This window comes from Loxodonta africana, chromosome 14 (assembly GCF_030014295.1).
Source record: "Loxodonta africana isolate mLoxAfr1 chromosome 14, mLoxAfr1.hap2, whole genome shotgun sequence".
NCBI classification, from domain to species: Eukaryota; Metazoa; Chordata; class Mammalia; order Proboscidea; family Elephantidae; genus Loxodonta; species Loxodonta africana.
Window position 1 is genome coordinate 83,361,363 of NC_087355.1, and position 21,592 is coordinate 83,382,954.

General features: G+C 41.0%; 1 long non-coding RNA gene across 3 annotated transcripts in view; it reads right to left on the reverse strand.

The window, feature by feature from the left end:
• LOC111750089 (uncharacterized) overlaps positions 1 to 21,350 on the reverse strand; it is a 50,698-nt gene extending 29,348 nt beyond the window's left edge. For all 3 annotated transcript variants that reach the window (XR_002785259.2, XR_010317836.1, XR_010317835.1), the window contains exon 1: positions 1 to 21,350. This exon is cut by the window's left edge. This is a non-coding gene — a long non-coding RNA (uncharacterized LOC111750089).
• Between the last annotated feature and the right edge of the window lie 242 nt (positions 21,351 to 21,592).

The window sequence follows — 21,592 nt, forward strand, 5'->3', positions numbered from 1 at the left end:
TGTGAAGGATTGCTGATACAACTACCTGACTCATGGCTCTGTAGACAGAACACCCAATTCATAATGCCCCACTCTGGTTGGAAAGTCACTAGTTAACTTTCGTCAGTTATTCAGACTCTATTATGGCTAAGTCACATGCCAGGAGTTGCTTTTCAAATGCTGAGTACATCTCTGCTTCAGAACCCAAAGGCTATGAAATATGACTCTCCTAACTGCAGTTTGCCAGGGTCCGCAGAGCACCTTGATTTAGCAGAGATACCATTAGAACCAAGTATTTACCAAGTCATACAGACCAACAAGCAGCATGCTACTTTGCAGTGCAGCCTGGCTGTGCTACAGAGCCCTCTTACTCTAGGACCCAATTAAAACTAGAATCTTTCAAAGCCACCTAAAAAGTGTATTGGAGCAATATTCCTAAATGTATGCTGTCTCCAAAATCCAGTGAAGGACACCAACCACTGTGCTCTTAGTGCCAGGTGGTGCAAACTTTTAACAACTGGCCCATTGTCTTAGAGGAGGTGGACTGACATTAGATCCTTTAAAACTTGACTGCTGTGACAGGTCCCTGAGACTTAACAGGTTTTATATTTCCAGCCTTTGGCAGGACTGTTTCTTACCAGAGTATCTAAAGGACTTTCTACTCCCTGCAACCTAGTCCGATTAAGATGATATCATCAAAATCATGGTACAGCATTATCTTCTGAAAAATGCCAGGATGGTGTAGGTGCCTGTGAATTATATTGACAGATCTGCAGTTAAATTGCTCTGGAGCATGGTCATGAATGTATATTGCTCTTCTTCCCACATAAATGCAAACTGCTTTGTGTGTGCATGTGTGCCTGCGTGTGTGTAGTGTGTACATGTATATAACAAAACATTTGCCATTTCAACAGTTTTCACGTGCACAATTTGACATTAGTTATGTCGATTGTGTTGTGCAACCATCACCATTATGTTTCCAAATTTTTTCAAAATGCCAACTACTTTTTCTTTTTAATTTTTATTGTGCTTTAAGTGAAAGGTTACGAATCAAGTCAGTCTCTCACACAACTTATATATACTTTGCTACACACTCCCAATTGCTCTCCCTCTAATGAGACAGCCCACTCCCTCACTCCACTCTCTCTGTGTCCATTCCGCCAGCTTCTAACCCCCTCCACCCTCTCATCTCCCCTCCAGGCAGGAGATGCCAACATAGTCTCAAGTGTCCACCCGATCAAAGACGCTCACTCCTCACCAGCATCCCTCTCCAGCCCATTGTCCAGTCCAATCTCTGTCTGAAGTTGACTTTGGGAATGGTTCCTGTCCTGGGCCAACAGAAGGTCTGGGGGCCATGAGCTCCCAGGTCCTTCTAGTCTCAGTCAGACCATTAAGTCTGGTCTTTTAATGAGAATTTGGGGTCTGCATCCCACTGCTCTCCTGCTCCCTCAGGGGTTCTCTCTTGTGTTCCCTGTCAGGGCAGTCCTCGGTTGTAGCCAGGCACCATCTAGCTCTTCTGGTCTCAGGCTGATGTAGTCTCTGGTTTATGTGGCCCTTTCTGTCTCTTGGGCTCATAATTACTTTGTGTCCTTGGTATTCTTCATTCTCCTTTGCTCCGGGTGGGTTGAGACCAATTGATGCATCTTAGATGGCCGCTTGCTAGCGTTTAAGACCCCAGATGCCTCTCTCCAAGATGGGATGCAGAATTGTTTTCTTAATAGATTTTATTATGCCAATTGACTTAGATGTCCCCTGAAACCATGGTCCCCAAACCCCTGCCCCTGCTACGCTGGCCTTCGAAGAATTCAGTTTATTCCAGAAACTTATTTGCTTTTGGTTGAGTCCAGTTGTGACCATGCCTGTATTGCGTGTTGTCTTTCACAGCACCTAAAGTAGTTCTTATCTACTATCTAATTAGTGAATACCCGTCTCCCACCATCCCTCCCTCCCCTCTCTCATAACCATTAAAGAATATTATTTTCTTCTCTGTTTAAACTATTTCTTGAGTTCTTATAATAGTGGTCTTATACAATATTTGTCCTTTTGCATCTGACCAATTTCACTCAGCATAATGCCTTCCAGATGCCTTGCCAACTACTTTTGATCTTCTCTATTGATGGGGATTAAGAAGAACACTTGTAAGATCAGTACCCATATATCATGGACCAGAGGTTGTGTTGACTTGTAATGGTACTTCTGCCAGCACAGTGGCTATGACTGTACTGGAAGAAGCATCATTACAAATAATTTATGTCTACAATTGTCAAGTGTAATCCACCAAAATTCAACCCCCTTCTCGAATACCAAAAACATGAACTGAATGAGAACATGATGGGGATTCCACTTCTACAACCACACTAATTTCAAAAATTTTTCCCAGGTTGTTGAGGGATTGCTTTTAATGTTCTGTCTTGACCAGGGAACAGAGGTAGCTTTAGGGACCTCCACTTTCCATTCTTGCTTATTCCAGGGAACTAATGTGAGTTTTTTATTAACTGCTAAATACATCAATCTCAAGTATGTACTAAGAGACTTAGGGAAAAGGTGGTTGAATCCATTGTGAGATGGATCCAATGGGTCAAGGCACTCTGGTTGCCATTCCAACTTGTTACGTGTTAAGGTAATCATGCCTCTACAAATTAAATGTTGCCACCTGTCCTCTGCAATTCCAGAATGCTATACCACTGAGACAAGGATTTCCTACCATCGACAATGACCCATGGAGGACAGTCACTTCTGAGCTTCTCAAAAATCAAGGCATCACCAGTAAGTGCCTATAGCTTTAGTGGAAGGAGTGTCCTTTAGAGACGTAGTCAAGTTTGGCCTATCTCATATCACATAGCTGAACTATTCTAATAATCCCACCTCCTCGAGCCTTCTGACCCATTCCTGAATGCTCTTCCAAGGTAGTTCCAGTATCTCCACCTCATTTACTGAGGGCCACTGTAGTGTCCAAGCTACAAGGGACAAGCTCAGCACATACAGCACAACTGCAAGCGTCTTTGCCAGGACATCAGACCTTCAGTCACAGGAGAATTCTTCCACATCAACAATTTCTCCCCTTTACGGCCTTGTATTTCATCTTCCCTGATTCAACATCCTTAAGGTCCACTCCATCACAAGTTCTCCTGGCTCATGTTAGTGCATATTAACCAAATCTTGCAATTCTGTAGGTGTGTATATTTCCTCCTGGAGAAGGGGTTGCATTGCCCTGAGACCTGACTCTTGGTCTGGAGTAAATAAGAGAGTTAGAGGCAGATCTTAAAGACGACAAGGAACACCTTTTGAGGCTCCTGCCTCTAGTAGTGTCTTCACAGGATGTGCAGGCAAGGGAGACTGTTCTCCTAGGAAGCGGGGAGGGTGCTGCTTTTCTGGTGTTCAGAGGAATCTGAGGGTTTAAGGTTCTCAGGTTTTTCCATTCAAATAACCCTATCCCATGCCTCAGGTCTACTCTTTTCCTATCTGGGTCCTGACATTGAACTCGAAGATCTGTTGAGGTCGTGCATTTTTTTCCTTAGTAAGTGTGTGGCTCTCACAATTAAAAGCTGGGACTGATTTTCTGCAGTCCTCTTGTGGCTGCCATAAGGAGGGGGCATTTCTATGCTGCTGTAGAAGCTTTCTGACTTTCACAGCATTCCTTGAGGTTGACAGTTGGCTAACTTTCTTTTCCTTTTACAAGACTTCTAAAAGCCGTTAACCAAAGCCAGCTAGTTTTACATTCCTTATAATTAACATTGACCACATATTTTTTATGTGGTACCACTAGCACGTAAGTCAATTCTTCATCTTCTACTTTGGGCATTCCAATTACAACTGGTGAAAATCTCAGTAATTGTGATGCTACTGTATGCCAGGGGTTAACACCACCCCATTTACCAACATTAATGGGGTCCTTTTTATCTATCTCATGGAGCCCTGGTGGTGCAGTGGTTAAAAGCATGTGGCTGCTAGCCAAAAGATCAGCAGTTTGAATCCACCAGCCACTCCTTGGGAACTCTATGGAGCAGTTCTACTCTGTCCTATAGGGTTGCTCTGAGTCAGAATCGACTCGATGGCAATGAGTTTTATCTCATTGGCCCAATTCCAGAACCCATGGAGAGTCTGTTGTATGGCTACTTGTAGCACCAGATAGCTTAGCATAGATTCCAAAGTAGCAGAGCTGAGACAAGTGTTTGGGTATGAGTTTATTATGGGATATGATTCTAAGGAACAGAAATGGAGGATTGGGAAGAGGAAAACAGGGAAGGAGAACAATCCAGTTCAAGGGTGCTTTATTGAGTTGATCACTTCTAAGCGGAATGGCATTATTTTGCTGGGAACTCTCTGAAGAGTCCTGTAGAATGGGCTTCAAAATTGTCCACTTGAAGGGTGAACGTGGTGAATAACTTTCTACTGGCTTTCCTCCCCACCCCCCTGCCCCCGGGTAAGGGTTACCTCATGAAATTCGAGGCACCCAATCCTCTTGTGTTTTCACGAATATCAAAATAGTTGAGCAGGTTCCTGTAGGCAACACGTGTGATGGCAGCAGAAAAGATTCAGGGGAAAGGATATACAGGGTGCAGCTGAGGCATGGTACAGTTAACTTTTACCTTTGTGCAGCTAGTTGCCACAGCAATGGTTAAAGTAAAACGTCAGGTTAAGAGATTATGAAACAGAGCACAAGAAGTGTCTGATACAGCTGATTAGCTCATTTCCTCTTTTCTAACGTTGTTGTTGTTAGGTGCAGCTGAATCGGTTCCGACTCATAGTGATCCTATGTACAACAGAACTGAACATCCCCCGGTCCTGAGCCATTCTCAGTCTTTGCTATGCTTGAGCTCACTGTTGCAGCCACTGTGTCAATCCATCTCATTGGGGGTCTTCCTTCTTTTTTGCTGACCCACTACTCTACCAAGTATGATATCCTTCTCCAGGGACTGGTCCTTCCCGATAACGTGTCCAAAGTATGTGAGAGGAAGACTTGCCATCCTTGCTTCTAAGGAGCATCCTGGCTGTACTTCTTCCAAGACAGATGTATTCATTCTTTTGGCAGTCCATGGTGTATTCAATATTCTTTGCCAACACAACAATTCAAATGCATCAATTCTTTTTTGGTCTTCCTTATTCATTGTCCAGCTTTCACATGCATATGAGGCAGCTGAAAATATCATGGTGTACTTTAGTCGTCAAAATGACATCTTTGCTTTTTATCATTTTAAAGAGGTCTTTTGCAACAGATTTCCTCAGTGCAATGCATCATTTGATTTCCTGACTGCTGCTTTCATGGGTGTTGATTGTGGATCCAAGTAAAATCAAATCCTTGATAACCTCAATCCTTTCTCCGTTTATCATGATGTGCTTATTGGTCCAGTTGTGAGGATTTTTGTTTTATGTTAAGGTGCAATCCATACTGAAGGCTGTGGTCTTTGATCTTCATCAGTAAGTGCTTCAAGACCTCTTCACTTTCAGCAAGCAAGGTTGTGTCATCTGCATATTGCAGGCTGTTAATGAGTCTTCCTCCAATCCTAATGCCCTGTTCTTCTTCATATAGTCCAGCTTCTCGGATTATCTGCTCAGCATACAGACTAAGAATGGTGAAAGGATACAACCCTGATGCACACCTTTCCTGACTTGAAAACACACAGTGTCACCTTGTTCTGTTTGAAAGATTGCCTCTTGGTCTATGTACAGGTTCTGCATAAGCACAATTAAGTTTTGTGGAATATCCATTCTTTGCAATATTATTCATAATTCGTTATGATCCACAAAGTCGACTGTGTAGATCTTTTCTAATACGTGCATTTAATTCTATAAATTTTCATCTAAGTACTGCTTTAGCAAGTTTTGATATGTGATTTTTCATTATACTTTCATTCAGAATATTTTCTCATTTCTATTATGGTTTCTTCTAACACTGATGTGTTATTTTATATACATACAGACATATACGTATTTTTTTCCCCAAGCACAGGGGATTTTATAGTTATCTTTTTGTTACTGATTTTCAGCTTAATTTTCATGATCAGAGAATGTATTCTGGCTGGTATCAAACCTTTGGAATGTGTTGAGAATTTATGGTTCACTATATGGGCAATTTTCATAAATATTCCACGTATACTTGAGAAAAATGTGTATTTTGCAACTGTTGGGTTCTTCATAGGTCCTTTGGATTCAGTTTGGTAATCATGTTGTCTATCTATACACTTGCTGATAGTTTGCCTACTTGTTCCATCAAATTCTAGACTGTGTTAAAAATCTGTCACTATGACTGGATTTCTCCTTATATTTGCAACAATTTTTGCTTTATATCTTTTGAAATAATGTTAATACATACAAATCTATAATTAATATATTCTCTTGGTAATTTGGACTTTTTATCATTATATTTTGACCCTTTATTCTTAGTATTTTATCTGCTAATAACTGTTGTTGTTGTTGTTAGGTGCCATCGAGTCAGCTCCAACTCAAAGCGACCCTATGCACAACAGAACGAAACACTGTCCGGTCCTGAGCCATCCTTACAATCATTACGCTTGAGCTCATTGTTGCAGCCACTGTGTCAATCCACCTCGTTGAGGGTCTTCCTCTTTTCCGCTGACCCTGTACTCTGCCAAGCATGATGTCCTTCTCCAGGGACTGATCCCTCCTGACAACACGTCCACAGTATGTAAGACGCAGTCTCGCCATTCTTGCTTCTAAGGAGCATTCTGGTTGTACTTTAAGGCAGATTTATTCGTTCTTTTGGCAGTCCATGTTATATTCAATATTCTTCGCCAATACCACAATTCAAAGGTGTCAATTCTGCTTCAGTCTTCCTTATTCATTGTCCAGCTTTCACATGCATATGATGCGATTGAAAATACCAGGGCTTGTGTCTGGCGCACCTTAGTCGTCAGGGTGACATCTTCACTCAAGAGTTTAAAGAAGTCCTTTGCAGCAGATTTACCCAGTGCAATGTATGCTAATACCACAGTATAATTTCCATCTTTTTACTTTCAATATATTGGTATACATATATTTTAGATGTGTCTCTAATGGTGTATAGTTGGATTAAAAAAAATTAGTCTTACAATCTTTGTCTTTTAACTGGAGCGTATATTCTATTTACATTTGATATTACTGATATATTCAAATTCAAGTCTATTCTTAAGTACTTTGGACATGTTATCAGGAGGGACCACTCCTTGGAAAACGACATTATGCTTGTTAAAGGAGAGGGAAGGTGAAAAAGACGACCCTCAACGAGATGGACTGACACAGTGGATGAAACAATGGGCTCAAACACAGCAACAATTGTGAGGATGCCGCAGGACCAGGGAGAGTTTTATTCTGTTGTATGTAGGGTCACTGTGTGTTGGAGCTGACTCAACAGCACCTAACAACAGTACTCTTATTAAATGTTTTTTATTTATTTGGCCTATGTCCTAACATCCTCTAGATTTTTGTCTTCCTTTTTTTATCATCCCATTTTGGACTCACAATTAGTTAAGTATACACTATTTTCTCTGTTGTTTTAGTGGTTACACTAGGTGTAAATATACACTAACTTATCAGTCTCATGTGAATTGATTCCTTTACTCTCCTCAGACAATGGAAGGACCTTAGCACACTTTAATTCCATTTACCTGCCTTTAAATTTATAGGCTATTGTTGTAGTGTATTTTGATTCTAAATTTTTTTTTTTATTTCAACTTCACAAGATATCATTTTCTTTGCTCTCCATTCATCTCTCCATCAGTAACCTTCTATCAATTTGAAAGTTATCACTAAAATTTCCTTTGTGCAGGTTTATGGGTGGCAAACTCTCTTGCCTGAAAATGCCTTTATTTCTCCATTCTTAAAGAATAATTTTGCTAGGTGTTGAATTCTGATTTGGTAATTAATTTCTTTTAGCACATTTCACCACTATCTTTTGGCTTCTGTTATTGCTTGAGAAGTCAATTCCTTACCTTTTTAAAGGTAAGCTTGCATTCTCTTTCTTTTGTCTATCTTTAAGATATTCTTACTGCTTTTAGTTTTCTACAACTCCACTGTGAAGTACAGATTTTGTTTATCTTGTTTGACATTTGTATGGGCTCTTTAATCTGTGGACTGATGCCTTTCATAAGTTTTGGAAAATTATCTGCCACTATCTCATGCAAAATTGACTTCCTTCTATTCGTCTTTCCCTCTGGACTTCAATAAATATATACTAGATCTTCTAACTGTATCCTTTAAGACAATCTCTCTTCTATTCCTTATCTCCCAACTTTTTGTCTTTTCATTCATCCTGAATTACTTCTTCTAACCTATTTTCTCATCCACTCTCTCTTCAGCTGTGTCTAATTTGCTGTTAAATCCTTCCAATGAATTCTAGAATTTTACCTAAAATTCAGAACCTAGAATTTCTATTTAGTTCTTTTTCAGAACTGACATTACTTTCTATGGTTGCCAGTGCACTGCTGAAATTTTTGGGTTTGGCTTTTGTCTCCTTGAACATAGTCCACTTGTTTTTCATTGTTAGCAGTAATATGTGAAAGCCCTGTGGGTCTCTTTTGTTTCTGTTGTGTGTCTCACTTATGCTGTCTGGTCATTTTAGGGACTCATTGTCTTAGACTGTGTGCCTTATACTGTAATTGAAATATTATTTATAGAAATAACTTGAGGCATAGGAAGTCCTTTGTTTCTGCTAGATGCCTGCAGATGCTTACAAATTTTGAAGTTGTCTGTGTTCTGGGCCACCCATCTGACACGATCTCTGGTTAAGTAGATTGATGGCTGGTTTATTTCTGGTTTTCTTTTGTTTCCAGAATATTATGCAAGGGTACTCTCCCTGATAAGCCCTGGGCTTTGACTTTTGTACCTGTAGTCCCACAATGCCATAACAATAAAGCTGCCCATACAGCTTGGTGAATACTGCCAAAAGTGGTTGTGAGTGCTAGGCTAATCATTCTATATTTGCACCTTTTTTCAGATCACAGGTGGCAATTCTTCACTATCTTATTAGTTCTCTTTTGCTTTAAAAATATTTTTTATATTTGGTTTGGATTTTTTATTGCTTCTGTGGGAAGATTTTTCAAATTATGAGTCTTCCATTACCAGAAGGAGAAAAATCTATTATTATTTCCCCACAGAGTCCATAATCCTTAGTTATTTGACAGAACTAGTATACTAAAGGTATAATAACAAAAATCAAAGGAGTGAAGTCCAATATTGAGGGTAACACAGGGGTGTGAAAGGATCAATGGGATGGAAGAATGGAGATGCTGAATTGTACTCATATTTGTTATTGCCATCTTTATCATCAGAACAAATAGCAAAAGCTATAGCATTTGAATAAAGCATTATGGTTAAAGATAGTTCCCAATCAAAATGGCAATGTTTAGGAGGATCTTTAACCAACCCCTCATAGTCTTTATCAACACTACAACCCTTGTTTGCTATGGATGGTTCACACTTCTTGATCTTATATAAATGCTGCTTCCAGTTTCCTTTCAAATTGCTAACCTTAAGTCATCTTACACAGAAACAGAAGCTCCTCTCCTGATACATCATGTGATTTAATATGTTCAGCAAAGTTGTATGGTATTCTCACTTTATAGACAAAGGCTGAGGCTTAAAGCAGACTACTCTAATCACAGTTTCTAGATCCAAATTCAATGTTCTTCCCATTCTGCCATTTTACTTGCTCACTTTGGGTAAAACATTTCAAACCTCCTTCCTGAGACTCAGTTTCCTTACAGGAAAATGAGAAGATGAGACAACATGAATTCTAAGATTTCCCCTCCTGCTCTGACATTTTTTGGAAAACAATTAGGCCTGTTCGGCTGATGGACTTTTGTAGCAGTTACATAAGAAGTCCTGAGGGAGAAAAGCCAGCTGGAAACTCTCTTTTAGTGGGTGGACTTCTGAGCCTTCTCTGTCTGCTGTGCTGAGGACCACACTCATATAATTTTAAATGAATAATGATGGTTTAACAACTTGCATGTGTTCTCTCACTTCCATTTGCGGAATCTTAAGATGCAGAGTGGTATCTACACCTCCAGATAATTACAACAGGATATGAAGGGGCTTGTGTGTGAGTACCTAATCAATTCCATGCCTCAGAAGGATAAACTTTTTTCAAGATAAGAAACAAATGGAGCTCTGGAAAGTGACATCCTCTCCCATGCTTAGAGAAAAATCACACATGTTCTCACTTGAGGATGTAGTGGAAAGAGTATCTGTAATCAGGAATTCTGAATTTATGTAAAAGCCCTCTACTATTAGCTACGTGACTTTGGGTAAGTCATCAAACCTATCTGGGCTTTAATCTTCTCCTTTGTAAAATGAGAATGAAGTAAGATGTTGATAATTCTTTGAAAATGATATTCAAATGTAAATTATTACCTTGTAATAACATCAGTCTGGGCACTGAAGACATAGGCGTAGGGGCAGAGAATGCAGGTTTCCTCATCTTCTCCAAAGGAAAAAATAAGAAAGCTGTTATTGTTAGGTGCGCTTGAGTCAGTTCGGGCTCATAGCGACCCTATGTGCAACAGAATGAAACACTGTCTGGTCCTGTGCCATCCTCACAATCATTGTTATGCTTGAGCCCATAGCTCCAGCCACTGTGTCAATCCATCTTATTAAGGGACTTCCTCTTTTTTGCTGATCCTTTACCAGGAAACTCTGGTGGTGTAGTGCTAACTCAAAGGTTGGCAGTTTGAATCGACCATGCACTCCTTGGAAACCCTATGGGACAGCTCTACTCTGTCCTATAGGTCACTGAGTCAGAATTGACTCAACAGCAATAGTTGTTTTTTTTTTTTGGCGGTAGGGGGGTTTACTTTACCAAGCATGATGTCCTTCTCTAGGGACTGGTCCCTTCTGATAACATGTCCAAAGTACATGAGACGAAGGCTTGCCATCCTGGCTTCTGAAGAGTATTCTGGCTGTTTTTCTTCCAAGACAGATGTATTCATTCTTCTGACTGTCCATGATATATTCAGTATTCTTCATCGACACCATAATTCAAAGGCATCAATTCTTCTTTGGTCAACAGAGCTAAACCAAAAAACCAAACCCGTTGCCCTAGGGGGGTGGAAATTTATAAGCTAGGGCACTTTATTTTGCTTCCTGTAACATATTTGCCTCTGATAACAAGGTTTCTTATTGCATGGTCATTGGAAAACAGTAACGCAGTGGAAAGAATAAAGATTTTAAGTCAGATGGACTTGGTCCATTCCTTAGCTGTGCCACATGCCTATAAATGGGGATGGAGCCCTGGTGGGTCAGTGGTTAAGCATCTGGCTGGAACCAAAAGATCGGCAGTGCGAATCCACCAGCTATTCCTTGGAAACCCTATGGGGCAGTTCTACTCTGTCCTATAGGGTCGCCGTGAGTTGGAATCGACTCCACGGCAGTGGGTTTTTTTTTTTCTTTTGGTTTTAAAATGGGGATAGCCTTCTAGGATAACTGTGTAGATTTCCTGATATACCCTAGTGGGGGGGAGGGGTGGGGAACACCTAACATAGTGATCTGGACAGTAGATGATCAATAAATGGAAATTCCATCATTCATATAAGGGAATTACTACACTTATGAATTTAATTAAGTTAAACTTTCACCAGAATTCACTGAGACCATCAATGGAATGAGTTACGGCAAAGTAGGAACATTCCATAGAACTTTTTGTTCTGTGATAATTATCTAGGAGAAATAATATGCCATTTAGGGCATAAGGCAAAGGAAGCTTAAATATCATCTAAGAATGATTTTGAAAGCAGTGTGTTATACAATAAAATACATTAAGTGGCACAGCTTCCAATTCATTCCATGTTTCATTGACTCACACCATCTTGTAACAATCAAATGTAAAACACTCTTCCTTTCAAGGGTATGATTTGCTGTTTTTTTTTTTTTTTTTCCTTAAAGCATAACAAAGTATCATGGAACTTCCTGCTAGCTTTCAAATTACCCCCATTTAACCCCAGAAGAATATTCCAAAGAGCAGCATCCTCTAGCTGATATTTCAGCTTAAATGTTTTTATAACTTCCCAGCTGAGCTGTCATTCTTAAGCCTTTTAAAAATTAATTATTAAAACCATTTCCATTAGGCTTTTGTTTAGCCTTCATGCAACCATTATTCTTTTGCTGTTTAACAAGTGAAAAACCACCAGCATTAGCTATAAATACACGGCACCCGATACGGAGAGAAGGGAAGTAGCCGGACTTGTGTGACTCATGCTGGGTTGTTCCCTAGGGTTAACTTGGTGATGACTGCATTCTGGGAAGTATGGTGTCAGGTCCACTCTTAACCTACCAACAAATTAAAACAAGCCACACTATGTTGAGAATTCTCCTCTGTCGGTTCCTTTTACTCTCCTCCATAGTTCAAGGTTTTGGGACACGTCATTCACTTTGGTCCATTGGTAAGTCCTTCATCTGTCTGTCCATCTGTGTATCCAGTAAACATTACTGATTACCAACACATGCTTGACACTAAAGGCTGAATCTCAAATAAGAATGTGTCCTTGCCCTCAAAGAGAACACAATTACAGTGGCGGAGAGTCTAATAAATTAACTATTAGAGCACAGTGGATTCTATGACGTTGATGCTGTCGAGTCGGTTCCAACTCATAGCGACCCTACATACAACAGAACCAAACACTGCCTAGCACTGCGCCACCCTCACAGTCACAGCTATGTTTGAACCAATGGTTGACGTGGTAGTGTCAATGCATCTCATTGAGGGTCTTCCTCTTTTTTGCCGATCCTCTGCTTTACCACGCATGACGTCCCTCTCCAGGGACTGGGCCCTCCTGATAACACGTCCAAAGTAGGTGAAGCAAAGTCTCACCATTCTCGTCTCTAAGGAGCATTCTGGCTGTATTTCTTCCAAGATAGATTTGTTCGTTCATCTGACAGTCCACGGTATATTGAATATTCTTCAGCAACACCATAATTCAAAGGCATCAATTCTTCTTCGGTCTTCCTCATTCATTGTCCAGCTTTCACACACTTATGAGGTGACTGAAAATACCATGGCTTGGGTCAGGTGTACCTCAGTCCTCAAAGTGACATCTTTGCTTTTTAACACATTCATGATGATGTTGAGCTTCTCCAATGTCTCTTTCCACAGATATAGTTGATCCGATTCCTGTGTATGCCATGCGGAGAGGTAAACATGTATAGTCACCTTTTATGTTGTTGAAAAAAGGTATTTGCAATGAATAAGTCTATTCTGCAGTTGGCCTCTGGCCTTGTTCTGATACTGAGCTTTTCCATTGTCTCTTTACACAGATGGAATCGATTTGATTCTTGTGTATTCCATCCAGAGAGGTCCTCATGTAGTTACCGTTCATGTTTTTAAAAAAAAGGTATTTGCAATGAAGAAGTCATTGGTCTTGCAAAATTCTATCATGCAATCCCCTGCATCACTTCTATCACTAAGGCCATATTTTCCAACTACCGATCCTTCGTTTCCATCTTTTGCATTCCAATCACCAGTAATTATCAATGCATCTTGATTGCACATTTTATCAATTTCAGACTGCAGAAGTTGCTAAAAACCTTCAATTTCTTCATCTTTGGCGTTAGTGGTTGGTGCGTAAATCTGAACAGTCTTATTAATTGGTCTTCTTTGTAGACGTATGGATATTATCCTATCACTGACAGTGTTGCGCTTCAGGATAGATCTTGACATGTTCTTTTTGATGATGAATGCAATGCCATTCCTCTCCAGTTTGTCATTCCTGGCATAGTAAACCATATGATTGTCTGATTCAAAATGGCCAAAACCAGTCCATTTCAGCTAATGCCTAGGATATCTATCTTTATGCATTGCATTTCATTTCTGATGACTTCCAATTTTCCTAGATTTATACTTTGTACATTCCATGTTCTGATTATTAACAGATGTTTGCAGCTGTTTCTTCTCATTTTGAGTCATGCCACGCCAACAAATGAAGGTCCCGAAAGAAATGATAGAGGAGCAAAATGAAGGCTGTGGAAGCACACACAAGCGTATCAGGGAAGATAGCTAGGAAAAGGTGCTATCAAGGAAAATTAAGTGTCATCAAAATTCAGTATGTGCATGTGTCATTTCCAGCGGAGAAACAGCACATGCAAAGGCAAAGGACTGCAAAACCGAAAGACTCCGTGGAGAACTGCCCGTCGTCGAGAACGGCTAGACTGGAGAAGTCACGTAGGCTAGTGGCCAGAGATGAGGAGAACAAAATAGGCGTACTTAAATCAGTGGTTTTCAAATTGTGCTTCTCAGATGCCATGAGGCGCAAGCGCGTGCTATGGACTGAACGTGACCTTCCCCCTAATGTGACAGCGTTAGCCCTTGTTCTATGACCTTGTCTGAAAATAGGTGTTTATGTTAATAAGGTCACGCCAGAGTAGGGTGGGTCCTAAACCTAATCACTTCTGAGTGGTGTCTTATAAAAAGGACACACACACACACACAGGGGAGACAGGCATGTTAGGACCCATCTACAAGAAAAGGGATGCCAAAGATTGCTGGCAGACACCAGAAACTAGGAGGCCCACAGAAGGAAGTGACATGGCCAAGACCGTGATTTGGACTTTTAACATCCAGAGCTATGGGACAATTCTGTTCTTCAAAGTCACACACTTGGGGTATTTTTTGTTATGGCAGCACTAGGTAACTAAGACAGTGCGGAAGCAGCCCAGCAGTCGGGCTCACATTTAAATGCTTTACACATTGGGCGTTGAGGCAAGGCTGCTCTCTATAGAAGAGGCTGCACTCCTAAAAAAATACTTGAGAACTACTGTCCTAGCTTATTGTCTGTGCTACACCAAAGAGTTTGAACCTTATCCTCAAATCAATGCTCAACAGATGGAGGAATAGAATCTTTGTCTTATTTTGCCTCATTCTGTACAATACAGGAAGTCTTAACAGCAGGAGGGGGATGAGTTCGAAAAACAATATAATTAAAAATTTAGAACATAAAAAACTGTGTACTGTTTCAACAATATGAACTACAAGAAATGAAATCAGACAAAGCTGGCTGGGGGAATACGGATTAAGAATGTTGCAAAACACTGCTGGAGAGGTAAACCCAGCACGGGACACACTGCAAGCATAGGGAACCTATTTGCTTGTAGCTTATATACCTCCTGAGTCTGCTAACCAGCAGAAGAGCACGTGTAGGGGAATTCACCGTCTATACTTTGTACTTTAACGGCATTATTACATATGAAAATAGAACAGTTACTCACATTGCCTTATGCCCAAAATGAGGTTTCCCTTGGCTTCAGTTACCTCTTTAATTTGGAAAGTTTGGGTACATGGGCATAATTTAAGTCTTTTTAAAAATCATTGCTAGAAAAACAGAGTGTGCGCTGTATGTATGTATGCATGTACATATACATACATAACCTACTCTCTCTTCTGGCAATGATTTTATATACCTACAGACTTATCTGTATACCTATTTTATACGCCTTTTCAAGTTAGGAAGCTGGAGTGGTGCAGTGCTTAAGAGCGCGGCCACTAGCCAAAAGGTCGGCAGTTTGAATCCACCAGCCGTGCACTGGAAACCTCATGGGGCAGTTCTACTTTATCCTATAGGGTCGTGATGAGTCAGAACTGACTTGATGGTAATGGGTTTTTTTTCAAGGGGGGAGAAAAACTTCAGAGCATATGTTATGATCAACTTCCTTCCCACTACTCTTTTGCAGTTGTAAAGATGTCGGCGGTACGTGTAATCTATCATCCACAGACTTTAGGGTTTTCGAAGCATTTTTGTATCTATCATATTATTTTTATCCCCGCAATCCAACAGGTAGGACAAATGTGGTGACTGAGGCGCAATGCATTCACGTGAACTGCATAAAATCACTGAATCCTGTTAAGGGGGAAGAAAAAAAACACAACCAAACCAAACCCGTTGCTGTCGATTCCGACTCATACCAACTCTATAGGACAGAGGAGAACTGCCTCGTAAGTATTCCAGGGAGTGCCTGGTGGATTTGAACTGCCAACCTTTTGGTTAGCAGCTATAGCTCTTAACCACACCACCAGGTTTCCATTAAGGAAAGAGCCTACTAATTTCTATCCCAGTGTTTCAACCCCCCAACACCTCCCTTCTAACTCACCCCAATGCCTAGGACTCAAAAATTAAAAGAAAAAGTTGCCTTCTACAAAATGTTTAGTCAGTCCTCTGATGCAGCATGTTTACAAAACTATATAGATGTTACCTCATTGGCTTTACCCTGACCTTGAGGTTGGGCCTTGTACTTGAGTTCTGAAAATAAGCAGAACCTCCCATCATTTCTATCTTCTTCAGTTCTCAGTGCTGCCTCAGTAAGTCCCCCACTCACCTATCCCTAGTTCATGTCCTGGGACCAATGACTGCCTGAGGCAGGATGGCCAATGGGGAGGGATGTTAGGTCCTGACCTTTCAGGACACACAGCCTACTATTTGACTCAGCCTAGTAAACGGTAATTATAGTAATGTTCACTCTTCTTCACCTACTAAACTCTGGCTACCCTTCAGGGTCTACCTCAAGTCCTAAATGTTGTAGGAAGCCTCCCCTAACTGCCCCATCCACACTGATGTTTTCTCACTCATCTTCTCTAACAGCTGGTTCTTTTCGCTAAGCTATTTAACACTTAAAGATTTTAGCTTTCTTATTTGGTGAAACATAGGTTTTGAGCCAGAGATGTGGGCGCAAATGCTAGCTCAGGGACCTGTCAGATTTTCATTATCTAACTTCTCTGAGCCTCAGTTTCTATGCGAGAAACAGGGATACTACTCACCTTGTCAGGCAAACATGCGAACACCACATAATGCACTTAAAGTGTCTAAGCTCCTGTCCACTAACGCACAGTAGGTGCTCAACAAATGCTGATTGAGGAAAAGGCAGGGACCATGCCTTACTCTTCTCTCATTGCTTATATAACCTGGTACAGGCTACAAAGAGCTAAATGAATATTACTTTTCCTTATTAATTGCTGACACAGCTTACCTTGGGCCTAAGGAAGCCATGAGAGTACGTGTTTGTTCTCCTTCACAATTGCAATTAGCCTGCCTGAATGTCTTCACGGTCAGGGTGACAATAATTTTAGAAGACTCACTAACACAGTATTTTAACATTTATAAGGTTTTTTTTTTTTTTTTTTTAATGTTTATTATCTCATTTATCTCATTCGATTCTCCCAGTAAGTACAGAAATGTAGGTAGGGATGATATCATTAAATTTGATAAATTAGGAAACAGAGCTGAGTGGTTAACATTACCCTAATTTACAGTTTACAAAGCATTTAAGAAATTTTTTATTTTACAAAGCACTTAAATGCCTATTTTCTTATTTTGTGACTTTTTTTTTAGAACACTACCTGCACTCACCCTCCTCCTGTCTTTTGTGTCACTGTATGATGCATTTTCGTTCCAGATCTGTTAAATCCCAGTTTAATAGTATTCACTCCTATTTGTCCACATACTAACCAGCCCCATTGCTCTTCATTAATCCTGCATTCCTGGATTTCATCTGGGATCATTCTGCTTCCGCCTAAAGCACTCTCTTTAACATTTCTTGTTGTGCACACCTACTGCGTCATGAATCCTCGATTTTTCCCCCTGCACAGGCTGTATTCCGCCATCACATTTGCAGTGTGTCTTTTTGCCCTTGCCCCTTTTTCCTTTTTGTTATTTGGAATGTGAGCAATGCAGCTGCCATTTTTTGACCATGAGAATGCAAACTGCATGGTGGATGAGAGAGAAAAGGCCAGGGCCCCAGTGAGCTTGTAGAGCTACTGTACTAGATGTCGGAGAGAAAAATAAATCCCAACAGCTTAAGCCACTGTTGCTTTCATTCTGTGTTGCCAGAAGGCAAGTGTCATTATCGAAAACAATGTCCTTCATCAATTCTGGAAACTTCTTAGCCACTTCTCTTTCCATATAGTTGTTAAGGTACCTGTAACGTACTTTTACCCAGCATGTACAGTGTGGTATTATGTTCTACTCTGCACACATGGGGTTGCATGAGTTGGAATCGACAAGAAGGCAACTATCAACAACATATGTGTAGTTACTTATGCAAAGCCATCACTTAGGCCCTGCAGGCATTCTGATCAAGAAAGTGGAGTCCAGGAAGATCAGCTAGCACTCCAGTCAGGAAATCCATAGTCCAGAGGAAACTATTCTAGGTACTGTTGTCTGTATCTTGATCATCATACAATGCTGTTAATTTATACACTAAATTTCAAAAAGATTTTTATTGGTAACATTAACGGTTTGTTAACCAGCATGATGAAACTAAAAAATGGGCCTCCGGTGGTAAAACTGAAGGTTTCAGGATTAAATGAACCGGCTCATAAGAAAGTTCCCCCAGCCTTTCAAGAACCAGCCGTTAAGAATCCAGCTTGGCCTGCAGCCCTTACCCTTTGGGGTCATGCCCTCCTCTAATCCCCTAAAAGGCCCTATGTCCAGTCAGGAACACTGGTTTTGTTTTGCCTAAAGCTGGTGTTGTGTAACTGAATTCTGCCTCTTGAATAACCCTTTCCGGCGAGATGGCAGTCAGAACATCTGTGCCTGAAAATACTGTGCGTGAAGCCGTTAGCTTAAGTCATTCCCAAGTGTCTCTCCTCACTGTCTTTTCTCCCTCTTCTTCCTGAAGTACATGTATACTGACCCTTACAGTTTCCTCCATGAGTTAATCTTCTGCTTTCCATCTCTTTTCTGCTACCTTCTGGCTTACTCTGTCCTTTCAATAATTTTCTTCAGATGTGTCTAATATTTACACCAGTTAATTTTTTTTCAATGACATTATGAGCCCCAAGTGGGCAGACACTGCCGTCTGTTTTACTCATTGCTCTATTGCCAGCACCTTTAGAACGCTACCTGGCACCTAAAGCAGGTGCTCACAATACTCGATTGTAATGTAAATTTCAACCCTTTCTCACGGAAATCTCCCTTTCCCCACCCTAAAGTCCAGTGCAGACTACTTGGGGCCTCCCTGGGATATGGTGTGGAGCTCTGCCAGCCCCTTTCCGAGGCTGCAGCACCTTTTAGATCTTGGCTTCACGCAGGCCTCAGTTTCAGCCTCCCTGCCTGTGTCTGTGTTGAAACCCCAGAACCCCTTACTGAGGCTCACAGTCAAAATCATCATCCCCCTGGGCGGGGGTGTTTCAGCTCCTGAGTTTATACCCTAGCTCTGCTTTCTCGTCATCCTTGGGAGCTGGCATTTCCCTTTTCTCTAGCAGTCAGCTCTGTATCTTTTTGTTATGTTTCAGTTGACATTTCTATGAATTTGGAGCTGTGTGACGCTGATGGCATGACAGTCTGTGTTAGTCGGCCAGGCCACCAAGACTCCTGGAAATAAACCCCACTATCTCTAGACATTGCCCAACGAAATGAGTTATCTACATTTAACTTCTCTACCCTCGTAGGAGATCCTCTGACCTATGACAAATGGCTACTTCAGCCCCTGAAAAAGTGAAACTGTTACAGAGTTGGTACAATGACCCAACCGGAACTTTGAGTCTACTCAGGTGGCTATGTGCCCAGCAGAAGAACTGTATTTCTGGGCCTCCCTGGCAGCTAGTGGGCAGCCATGTGACAGCTGTGGCAGATGAGACATCAGCTGGAGTTTCTGAAAAAGCTTTGTCCTCCTGATAGAAGCAGCGACGTTCTGGGTTCCCCCGTCACTCGCTGCCGTCTGTCCTGAGGATGTCACAGCTGCAACGCCAAAGGCCAGCCTGGCCCCTCCACCTTGTTTAAGTCGCTGTTCTAGTTTTCTGTTACACTGCAGCCAAATTCAATCACTAACTTACATACTTCGAAAAACAGATCAAGAAAGCACAAAACTGAGAGTTGGAGAAATATGTTCATCAAAAAGGTATGAAGTACCCAATTAAAAAATGGGTGAAGGATATGAACAGACACTTCACCAGAGAAGACATTCAGGTGGCTAACAGATACATGAGGAAATGCTCATGATCATTAGCCACTACAGAAATGCACATCAAAACTATAATGGAATATCATCTCATTCCAGCAAGGCTGGCACTAATCAAAAAAACACAAAATGACAAATGTTAGAGAGGTTGTGGAGAGACTGGAACACTTATGCGTTCTGGTGGGGATGTAAAATGGTACAACCACTTTGGAAATCGGTTTGGCACTTCCTTAAAAAGCTGTTAATAGAAGTTCCATACGACCCAGCAATCCCACTCCTTGGACTATATCCTAGGGAAATAAGAACTGTCACATGAACAAATATATACACACCCGTAGGTGCCCATCAACAGACAAATGGATAAACAAATTATGGTACATACACACAACGGAACACTACGCAATGATAAAGAACAATGATGAATCCACAAAACATTTTACAACATGGATGAATATGGAGGGCACTATGCTGAGTGAGCTGCAAAAGGACAAATATTGTATGAGACCACTACAATAGGAACACAAGTAAAGGTTTAAACACAGAAGAAAACATTCTTTGATGGTTATGAGGATAGGGAGGGGGAGAGGGGTATTCACTAATTAAAAAGTAGACAAGAATCATCTTAGGTAAAGGAAAGGATAACAGACAATACTGGGGAAGTGAGCACAACTGGATTAAACCAAAAGCTAATAAGTTTCCTGAACACAACCAAACACTTTGAGGGACAGAGTAGCTGGAGTCTGGAGACCATGGTTTCAGGGGGCATCTAGGTCAACTGGCGTAACAAAGTTTATTTAGAAAATGTTCTGCATCCCCCTTTGGTGAGTGGCGTCTGCAATCTTAAAAGCTTGTGAGCGGCCATCTAAGATTCATCAATTGGCCCCAACTCACTTGGAGCAAAGGAGAATGAATAATACCCAAGACACAAGGAAAACATCAGTCCAGGAGACAAAAGGGCCACATAAACCAGAGATTCCATCAGCCCGAGTCCAGAAGAACTAGATGGTGTCTGGCTACCAACAAATGACCGCCCTGACAGGGAACACAACATCAAGTCCCTGATGGAGTAAGAGAAAAGTGTGGAGCGGAACTCAAATTCACGTAAAAAGACCAGACTTAATGGTCTGACTGAGACTGGAGGAAGCCCTAAAGCCAGAGCCCCCGGATGCTCTGCTAACTCAGAACTAAAACCATTCCTGAAGCCCACTCTTCAGACAAAGATTAGACTAGACTACAAAACATAAAATACTTGTGAAGAGTGTACTTCTTAGTTCAAGCAGATACACGAGACCAAAGGGGTGGCTCCTGTCTGGAGGCAGGATGAGAAAGCAGGAAGGGACAGGAACTGGTTGAATAGACATAAGAAACCTGGGGTGGAAAGGGGGAGTGTGCTGTCACATAGGGATTACAACTAACGTCACATAATAATATGTGTATAAATTTTATATGAGCAATTAACTTGATCTGTAAACTTTCACCTAAAACACACATACATACATACGGACCTACATATATATATATATATATATATATATATATATATATATATATATATATAAACTGCTCATTGACAATGCCTCTGGTCACCAAAGAGCGATGGAGATGTACAAGATTAATGATTTCATGCCTGCTAACACAATGTCCATTCTGCAGCTCACGAATCAAGGAATAACTTTGACTTTCAAGTCTTATTTAAGAAATAAATTTTATAAGGCTATACACTCGACGGCACTGGTGGGTT